This window comes from Botryllus schlosseri, chromosome 8 (assembly GCF_051294905.1).
Source record: "Botryllus schlosseri isolate E-star chromosome 8, Bs_hap1, whole genome shotgun sequence".
Taxonomy (NCBI): Eukaryota; Metazoa; Chordata; class Ascidiacea; order Stolidobranchia; family Styelidae; genus Botryllus; species Botryllus schlosseri.
The window spans coordinates 17609948-17620748 of NC_137243.1; the positions used below are offsets into that span (position 1 = coordinate 17609948).

A 10801-nucleotide genomic window follows, 5' to 3' on the forward strand; every position below is an offset into this window, starting at 1 on the left:
CACCCGGTATAGCCGACGTATATCGATATGGGATGGATGGAACCCTTAAAATAGTCGGTTCAACAACAATAGTACAGGTATTTTGTCAAAGGAGCTATATTTACCCTATATTTTCAATTGTCAATGTCAATCCACTATGACGCCACAATTTAATATTCGTGTCGTCATGGCTTTAAAAAAACCATAATAATTTGAAACATGTTTTAAATTAGGGCTTTGTTCTAAACATATTTGATTTAAATTGATTTTTGTATTAAATGCAACCCTAACCATAAGTGCATAATGTGCATATGCCGCTGGACAAAGAAGGTGCATACTGCATATATAGCCTTGTAAGGATTTCAAAGTCTTGCACCATGCTATTCCGGTAATGCTAAGCGCCAAACGAGGAAGTCATGGATAATAGTGTTACCAATCAGGTCTTTGGTGTGACCAGGCGGGGGATCGAACACAGGACTTACCGATCAAGACGCCCGACGAATCAACCATTGCGCTATCTTGTCGGTTAAGTTAAAAGTATCCGACTCCGCGACAAAATATACACTTTATAAAACTACTTACTTGAGTACCTTTCAGACTTGAAGTAGATTTGACATGTCCTAGTAACCGCTACTTTTATTTCTATTGGAGTACCAAACTAAATACTTTGACCACCTCTGCTGGCATACTGCGAATCTATTTTTCGAATGTACGCCCCGTTCCTTGTAGATACACAACGCGATACACTAATGCTAGTTACGTGTAAAGTATGACGATGCAATCCTTTTTCCAGACTTTAAGACACGCAGAGGTACCGCGTTAGATCTGTACCAGCACGACATCGGCGCTACCAAACATGATCAACGAAGGTTCGAGCAGGATACGCTCCAGGAAAACAACATACCGCCTCCACAATTCGGGCGAATCGCGACCTATCACCAGAGGCCCCACACCACGTCGATAAATCGAGGAGTTCTCCAAGAGCGGACCATTCAGCACCATCACGCACGTTATTTGAATACTCGCAGAGCTGATGTAATTTACGGATATGAAAATGGCGGTCAGATGCACGATGGAATAAGATATTATTCAGCAGACCGACAGTATCAACGATACAATACTCACGGCGTTTACCGACCGTATGGTGGACCCTGCTCCACTACCATCAATCAAGAGGAATGTCACAGGTACGGACTAGTTAATAAACATAATACTTACTACTGACGTAGCGGCATGCGAGTCTTTGACCCGGGTAACTCTCTCCTGCAGTTTTAATGTGACACTCCACTCGTGAAATACCCCACGCAAAAACATTCAGACTTGGTTTCATGGGCTTGGAATTGCGTTAAAACGACCGCTTGACCAGACCATGCTGATTAATATTGCCCACTACGCTATATAGTGGTCGATCACCGTAATAAAATACTAAAAACCACAAATACCACCTACAAAGTAACCATACTGCGGTACATCCTTGCCATATTGCTTGCAACAGGAAGTTAACAAGACATCATCATCAATTTCAGGTCCCCTGCCAAAAAGCCACGAAGAGTATATTAGTTTGCCGACTATTGTATCAGTTATACGGAACATTCTTGCTGCGGTCGGAAGAACAGTATAAACACTGCATGCTACAATGCAACGCCTTCAAATATGTTTCAACTGACTTATTGTAACTCGTTCGTTTTACCAGCCCCTGTATTGAAGTGATTTCAAACACGTGATATGATTCGCGTTGGTACTGTCTGTTTATCATTAAATTTGCTTTCTAGTCTAATCATGTGGTTTACACGGAGTTTATGTTTCTAGCATTATTATTAGATTTAAAACTTATTCGAGTCGCCGAAGTGCGTGTTTGCGATTTCTCTCATTCCGAAATCGCATAGGTAACTGTGCGACGATTTCTGTTTTGAGCTGCATTTTAGGCATTATAATGTCGTACATCTCCGGGAATCTGCTGCCCTGAAATAAATTTGCAGCTTCAATTGAGTGTACGATGTACATGTACAGTTCTATTTAATGTTATAAAATAACGCTTTCACCTGTTTTTAGATCTTTTAATAATGCAGTTTTTAGCGTGTGTTAATTTGGTCATTACTTTAGTTTTTTCACTGAAGGAGGCAGCACGGCACATTTCAATTGCGCGGTTATTTGTGACTTCGTTTTAGTGGGGTGTCAGTATTGCGCCGCACGAAGAATTGGGACAAGGAAAACCGCACAGATTACGTATATCTGTACTTTGCTGTAATGTATAATCATCTGACCACGGATTTCTGTTTAATTCGTCAACGCTGCCTTTAATATATTTTCCTATTTGAATATGCTATACCGACTTGTATTTTGCTGCGGAAGAGGCAAAAAGTAAATTTCAATTGCGTGGTTATTTGCGATTTTCATATCTGCCGGATGGCGATCTCGGGACGTAAAAAGGATCGGAACAAAACTGATTAAATGTCTGCAACTTATAGCAGATAATTGTACGTAGTTGATAGTTATAGTCGCATTTAAAACGCTGATGAATTTACAACAAACATGTTTATCCATGTTTGTTTTAGCCATGATTTCATATACAGACGAAAAATAACAGCTGAAATTACAATAGAGTGGTTCGTGTGAGTGCCTATCATGGAATGTTCAAAGTGGGTTCTAGTATTCAAGAAAGATTTTCACGTGACAAATAACTGGGAGAATTTCACATCATGCCTCGCTGCATAGAGCAACAACTGCCAAATTTGAACAATTATTTGTCGTAAATTTCGAGGGCATCAGTTCCGCCGGTAAATAAACTCAACTGCGCCGAGAGAGGATCAAAATTGATGCAAGCCCGATAATATTAATAGAATTTAATGCCCAACTCTAATCAAATCACTCCTCGCGCGACTACAAGATAACTGCACAGTGCGCACTCAGTGCACATTGATTTTTCAAAATACTGGCTGGTAACTAACTAGCTATGTCGGGTTGTCGGCTCGTTCGTGAATCGCGTAACGCCATTCGTAACTCTGTTGCATTAAAGGTTGCGAGGTCAGGTCGAGTACCCTATATAATAATGTACGATGGAAACCTGACATTGGCATATAGGCCCACGCCATATTAGTGTGCGAAAATTGGAACTTGGGAACGAGATACGAAAAGAGACACATTTGCAACCTTTATTTCATAAACAAAAACAAGTTTTCGAAATAACCATTTCTCCTACCAATATATTGATGGTGATAGGTTTATAATAATATCTGGTCATCTGCACGTTCGCGCCAATCCATCTATACAGATATCAAACCTTCTCGCTCAAGTATGCAATGACGTTTTCAAAGTCTGTGCGATTCTGGTCGTAGATGCTTTAAAATACGGATCCAACTCGATCATTCCTGCGCGATAGATATCTTTCCTTGTCACACCGTGGTTGACTTTTTCAAATTTCGCATGAAGTCGATAAATTCATCGACGTCAGCTCGCAGCTGTATTAATAAGGATACATTAATTGTAGAGATTGCATAAATGTGGCTAAACATTCATTGCCTGGTTATGCTTACTTTATTGCATATGATAAGTGGAATAAAGACCAGTCAGTTTTGCAATTATTGGAAACAAGAGATTTTAATGAGTAAACACCATGTGTCATATTTACGGGATGAAAATAAAGGTATCTTGATATCAAATAACGAAACCTACGCATTACGTACCGTTGGCAGCAGTTGTTATTTATTACTTCGAACTTTAGAAGTCACCATCAAAATCACCCAATCACAGGTCAAATATATAAACTTAAATTTGCATTGGAACTTGTACCTGTGCAATATGCATCCGACTAATGCGGGTCATTCCGTAATTATAATAGAGGAAGACCTCCCCAAAATTGACCACCTCCTTCTCAACAAATGTGATGTATTCCTCCCAATATGATTTGTGGGCTTTTGGTAAGAAGTCATTGTCGTGCAAATCTTGTCTGAGCTGAAAGAAGATTTAAATGCTTACAGTATCACGAAAGAACCAAGAATCTGGGATCTAGGTAATAGCCTGTGCTTATGGATGCCAATGAGCTAAACACTAGGGATGGTGTGAACGTGTGGTTCACGTTCGCGTTCTGTGTGTGAACCTCGGAAATTTCGAGGTTCACGTTCACAAACGAACCTTGGTAGGTTCTGCACTGTGAACCTTTTTCATATTATACAATTCCCCCTTCATTATAACATCTTTGGTTGAAATTTATTGCATTTCCACTCTATGCATGGCGCTGGCAGCATATAAAAAATCAACACTAAACGTGCATGCACCTTGCCAATCTCAAAAATTTTACTTGCTTTGTTACAAAAGTTTGCTCGAAATATCCAGCTTTTCGTTTGTGAATATTTAGTGACTAGCTGCAGTGAGCTTGATCCGTAATCACACAACATCAAGAGCGAAATACACTACATGCAGGTACTCAGTGAATGATGATTATTCAACCAATATGTGAAATTGACATCGTTGTCTGATGTAAAAAATCTAACAAGCGTACGGAGTCCATCTCGACCTCTGGTGGATAACTCATTAATTGTATAATATCGGTGTCAAGTATAGAAAGCCGTTTTACACTCTGCTCAATACCGACGTTGCTAGTATAGCGACACTCGGACGCCGAATACATTGTCCGATCTGGCCTAGACCGCCAAGGCGTAAGCTTATATTCCTTTGCAAGTCCTCGTCGAAATTGCTGATAAAGCGACGGAAGATATTGATTTTATGGGATTATTATATCATTTGAATGCCCCAGTTGATACATTTGGCGACGTTTAAAAAGTCAGTATTTACTTCAGCGTTGTGGCAATATATGGCCCGTATCACGTACACTTTACATTAATATATCACTTTACTGAAATGCAGGGTTGGAATTAGCAATATGACGTCACGTGACGTCATGAGGTTCACGTTCGCGTTCACACAGAACCTTTCAAAAAGGTTCGCGTTCACACGAGCCTGAACCTTTCAGAGGTTCACACCATCCCTACAAACACTAACAGCTGTTCCAACAAGTTACTGACTACCATGCAATGTATCAACACGAAAACCCGGGGTTTCTCTAGGCTCCTCCTCGCCAACTCATCAACGTAAGCGGTGTTGAAAAGCCAAGAAGTGGGCCGTGCTACAAGTCGGTAGCTACGGAATCAAAAATAAGAAATGTCGGCCTGGTGTAAACCACCATTGTATTCGACTAACATCATGACTGCCGCAAACAACAACAACAACAACGACAAGATCCGCGGACTCTATCGACGTCTGCTGCGGGAAATATAAGTAAATATATCTAAGCAGCGGGAAACCAAATTGTTTGCATACCTGCATAAGTTCGTGGATTTCGCCAAACGAATAGCTCAGCAGAGTCCATGCGTAGTATCGCGTGCGAATCATGTCGTATAGAATATGACGCGCTGACTCCTGGTTAGAAATGAAGATATGTCTTCCTCTCACCGTTTATCGAAGCGGGAATTCGCAACTGCACATGATGGTTAGAGTGCATGGAGACATTTTATTGGCGACAGCTTTCCCACATTTACGACGGTCAGTAGGTGAAAGCTGGTCAAAGCTCATGGAATTGACATTATCCTAATAGATTAGCCTACATAACGGTTCGCGCACGGAAATTGATAAGAAACCGGGTCAATGCCTAAAACGTGTATATCCGTTAAATCAAAATTACCAACAGTATATTATTGCAGAAGGTAGGGTTGTTTGATATAAATGTCTCCGTGCATTCTGGTATTGTCTTCTACAAAGCCACTTATCTGTAAGGTATCAATAGTAGTACTTGTGTCGTTGACTCTTATCATTTTATGCACTCCTGAATCGCTAAGGTGACTATTTACTATTCAGCTGGAATAAAGAGATGAAAGAAAAAGGATTGCACTGAGACACCTGATTTAAATAGTAGCAGTCTTGTGATGTTTTGAAACGAAGAAAATAATAATATATCTGATTGATTGATCCAAGAAGTGTGCCAGAACGATCGACAGCGAGAAAACCTTGGCCGAAAAGGACTGCCATATGCTGACCGATAACTTCGTTATATATACAAAATACATAGGCCTATAGGTTTTATTGGGCGCCTAAATGACTTGCGCCGAATGTTCCTGTCTTGGCAATCCGATCCTCACAAGACAAATACCATCCCGCAGTGAAAAATTATATGCCAGTGAAGAAATACCAATTTGAAATCGTGTGCGTCTTTTCGTTTAGCAGTCTATACGTTTGGCCGACTCTATATTTTGGATATGGCAGACAGGAGGTCACGAAATAACAGCATGTTACGGAGTCATACCAATGGGCCCTACAATTTCCATAGCACCTCACTCAGCTCTACTGGTAAATCTGATTACGTGAACAGAGAGAACAAGAAATTGATAGCAATATATATGCGATTCAAGATCTTCTTGACCGATTTTATCATGAATTATCGGAAATTTTCGCGCATGGCTCTGGCTCACTAAGCAGTACGGTTAATTACCTGCCAAAAGCGAACAACGTGATTGGGGGTAGGTTTATTACCCTATGGAAACCCAAGATCCAAGTTTTTTGGGGGCCTGACGAAGTGCCGTTTCGTTCCTGCCAACGGGTATATGCCCGAAGATGTTTAATTATTATTGAGGGGTCCTACCTTTTTTCGAACACACCTCACTCAGCTCTACCTGCAAATGTGATTACGTGAGCAGAGAGAGGATAAAAATTAATGGCAATATCTATGCAATTCCCGATCATATTAACCGATTCACTCCGGAATTATATAAATTTTCGCAGGTCTAGGCGAGAATACATGGCTCACTAAATGCACCCCTCCGAACGTAGATGACAAGCAGCGGATATGTAAAGGGGGTCTGGGGAGCGAAGCCCTCCAGAAGTTCGGTTTATCACCCTGGGGGGCCCAAGACCAACGTTTTTTTTTAGGGGGGGCTGACGAAGTGCTGTTACGGCCCTGATAGCAGTGTTGGGATCAAGTCACTACCTCCGAGTCACGAGTCATCTCGAGTCATTGCACATTTTGACTCGAGTCAAGTCAAGTCAATCGATTTTCAAAGGTGACTCGAGTCAAGTCAAGTCACTCGTTTTTTGGAGGTGACTCGAGTCAAGTCGAGTCAAGTCAAGTCAAGTCACGAGTCAAGTCACAATTCCAGTCAAATTGAATTTTCGAAGTATGATAGATGATGCAAAGTCATTTCATTTTACTAGTGATGATGCAAACTCATTACATTTTACTAACTGGATGAAGGACAGAATAATTGGACATTTAGCTTGAATCAAATAATGAAATAAAATGAATATACATGCAAAAAGGTGATGTATCGCTCACGCACACGAAGAACTGCTAATAAAATACGTGAGTAACTGTATAGCTACATCCTACATGCTACATTATGTTATTTTCGGCCAACACAGAGGATCAAATACGAAGCCTCGGGAAGTTGAACAAATTGATATGGTACAATTCACTACCCATCTACACATCCGTGAGAATATAAACGCATGACCTATATATTCCTTGGGTTTATTAAATCATACAAGAGTGTTGGTGAATGTGAGCAGTGCGCAATAAGCACTGAGCCGTCTAAGAAACAAAGATACGTTTCTATTTGATGAATCTATTGCTACTGCGACAACGTAAGCTGTGATTGTTTCGTTTGTGGTCAATTTATTTGTGATGTAACAATGGATGACCTACAATCAATGAATGACTGGTTTCTCTCATAAGTGACACCAGCGTATCGCGAACAACCCAAACATACATAAGATAGGGTAATTTAATCGACACCTCATACTTAATGACTTGAAATTGACTCGTAAATTTTGCTCCAAGTCACGAGTCAATCCACATTTCTGAAGCGCCGAGTCAAGTCAAGTCAAGTCATTTTTGCAAAGTGACTCGAGTCAAGTCAAGTCATACGAAAAAGTTGACTCGAGTCTGACTCGAGTCAAGTCATGACTCGAGTCATCCCAACACTGCCTGATAGTAGCCTATTATTCTGTTGCGCCACAATACTTCGTTATTTTCTACATAATAAAACTTGATAGTATATAGAAGGGGGTCACCAACGCGGTGCCCGCGGGCCCCAGGTAGCCCGCGAGCCTGTTCTAAAAATAGATCGAATAGCAGCATTTACCAATATTCGTCACAATATCACCAGTGAGCTTTTAAATCTTGCTTAAATCATACTAACATGTAACTTACAAATGACAATACATATATGTAAACACTTATAATGAGGATATCAAATATACTCAATTACAATTAGTCATGTACCAACATGTAATAGAATCACAAGATATCGAAGACGTAGGATACGGTGCGGGCTGAATGTTCACTTGTGTTATGTGTCATTTAATAGCAGATTTTACATCCAATTAATATTCAGGTGAATACGTCGGTTCCGTGCATTATGTAATGATACCCAACGAATAACCTAACGTGCACCACTAAAGCTGGTATCCAGTGTGTTGTTGATACAATCTCACATAATTCGACAGTTCCCAGCTTCATCGAGTGAGTTTCCTGGTTGGCTACTGAAAATGGTGGATCATACCCAATGACTAACCAAACTATAGCATAATACGTCAAGTCGCCCTATTGCCGGGGCTCGCAAACTGGGATAAGTGAGTATTGTGACTTGTCAGTTGAACACGATTTAGGCATGTGCCTATTTCAAAACACTTCCAAGAGTAAATCTATCATCCATCACAGTGAAATGATGCATGGAAGTGTTGTCATGCATCGCCATGTTTGTAAGTCGAATTTGTAAACGCGAACGTCAATTCTCAAGGAGTTCATTTCTCGATGGTGATTGGGGAGACAATGAGGAATAGAAAGTGCATTGCCATACAGGCGCCGTCATGTCTGCTCTTCTCTGCGATCAATCAACGTATTGTGCAAAACAGAATTCAGCCTTCAAAGCACGCGATCTGTCTGGTTAAGCCGTGGTGTCAAACTCCAGTCGCGTCGCGGGCCGGACCAGTCAACAGATTCCAAAATGTTACCTCGCGCCCTTGCTTTTTAATTGCATACTTCCAATGGGTGCGGGTTCGAGTCCGACCGAGGTTGACTTCCGAATTCCGATACCTAAGTGTTGGAGGTTTACCTAGGCTCCTCCTCGCCACCTCATCCGCGTCAGCGGTGTCTTACAAAAAGCCTAGAGGTGGGCCGTGCTATAAGTCGGCAGTTACGGAAAATGAGAAGAATATCGGCCTGGTGTAAATGACCATAGTAGTCGACAAACACCGTGAATACCCCAAAACAAACAAACAATTGCATACTTTATTATCAAGCATAATTAACTGATCATATAGGGTTTTATTCAAGCGAGTCGCAACACCTTTATAATTATGCAAACAATGGAATTGGCAAAAATATGATGATCGTCCGGTTGAATACAGTTAAGATGAACCGACAAAACAGTTGCACTAATGGCGATATAAGTTGGCATATTTCTATGCTCCCTTGCTGTAGTCGCAATCTGGCGTTAGCAGATGTGATCATAAATAATTGAATTATATATGTTTGCGATTGCGCATGTTATTTGCTAGTCTTTATATGAGGTCGTTTTTAGAGGAATCAGTTCGCCAATGTAACTGTCCTTATTTGTATTCGGTTTTTCCAATCATTGTAATTTTACGATTTGCAGTGATATGATTGTTTGATTACTGTTTTAAATTGTTTTTTTTTTCGCTCGTATAAATTGCCCTCGCAACTGCTGTTGTCTCGGTCTCCATTCTATCGAGCAACGGACGAGCGAGCACTATTGCGAGTCTCGATTATGCATCTTCGTGTTTCAACCAGAGTTGGATCAATTACAATATTTCAGTTCAATTACAATTACCATTACTTCCTTACATGTTTCAATTAAATTACAATTACTACTACAACTGTTCCTAATCATGAGTACTGAAAACTAAAAACACACAAAAATGTTTCTAGCGACTGTTAACAACCAAAAGTTTGAGCGACTAACAGCGAATAGGCTATACAGGACAGTTAATGAAATGCAATCAAACGATTAGGCTACTCAGAGCCGAGTGAGGATAATGAAATGTAATCGGTAAGGCGTCAGCGATAAGGATGATACCGATAAGGTATATAAAATTAATATAAATGCAACAGGAAAGAACCTCTTGATAACTACGAATTACAACATTTTGGTTCGCATTTACCTTTTCACTTGCTCGGAAACTGTTAGATTGCATTTGATGAACATTAGTGTGCGAAAAGTTTCTGGCCCCAGTAAATTTGGCCAAGATTGGAAGTAAGATTCGGATAACATCTCTACAAATGCGTGATCAAGTTTGATAAAACCTTGGTTTGCAAACTTGAATTTCTTTTTGCAATTGTTGCAGCAGCCTTGGTCCTGGTCAGAGATTAAAAAGAAAACTCTGACCATGGCGTAGGAAATGATTCAGCAAAGGTTTCAGAAGAATTTATTTGCTGTTCATCCACTTTTGAAAGATTAAGATTTAGTTTAGTCCACTGATTCTTCAACTTTTTTAAACACGCCCCTCTTTATGACAGTGAAATATTTCGTGCCCCCCTTATCGTCATATCACACAATGAAACCAGAATGTTAGCAATCCTTACAGATAGTTTGATGGTATGGAAGGTTATGAATGTTGATGAGAGAATTCTCCAATATGAAATTCGGACTGTACACAGATCAATAACTATGAAATAGACGTGAATTGCACCAAGCGCGGAAAAAATTTCAGTTTACCTGAGCCTCACGCCCCCCCACCCCCACCCCCCCCCCACCCCGTCAGATGCTTTCACGCCGCCCAAGGGGGGAGGCACGTCCCCCAGTTTGAGAACCAC

The 10801-nt window shown here is 40.6% G+C and overlaps 1 long non-coding RNA gene across 1 annotated transcript; it reads right to left on the reverse strand.

Annotated features, from left to right (window-relative positions):
* Positions 1-3116: 3116 nt before the first annotated feature.
* Positions 3117-5457, reverse strand: LOC145445118 (uncharacterized). The gene is made up of 3 exons (XR_013916887.1): positions 5296-5457; positions 3769-3930; positions 3117-3437 (listed from the first exon to the last, which is right to left on the reverse strand). It is a non-coding gene; the product is annotated as an uncharacterized LOC145445118 (long non-coding RNA).
* Positions 5458-10801: the final 5344 nt, after the last annotated feature.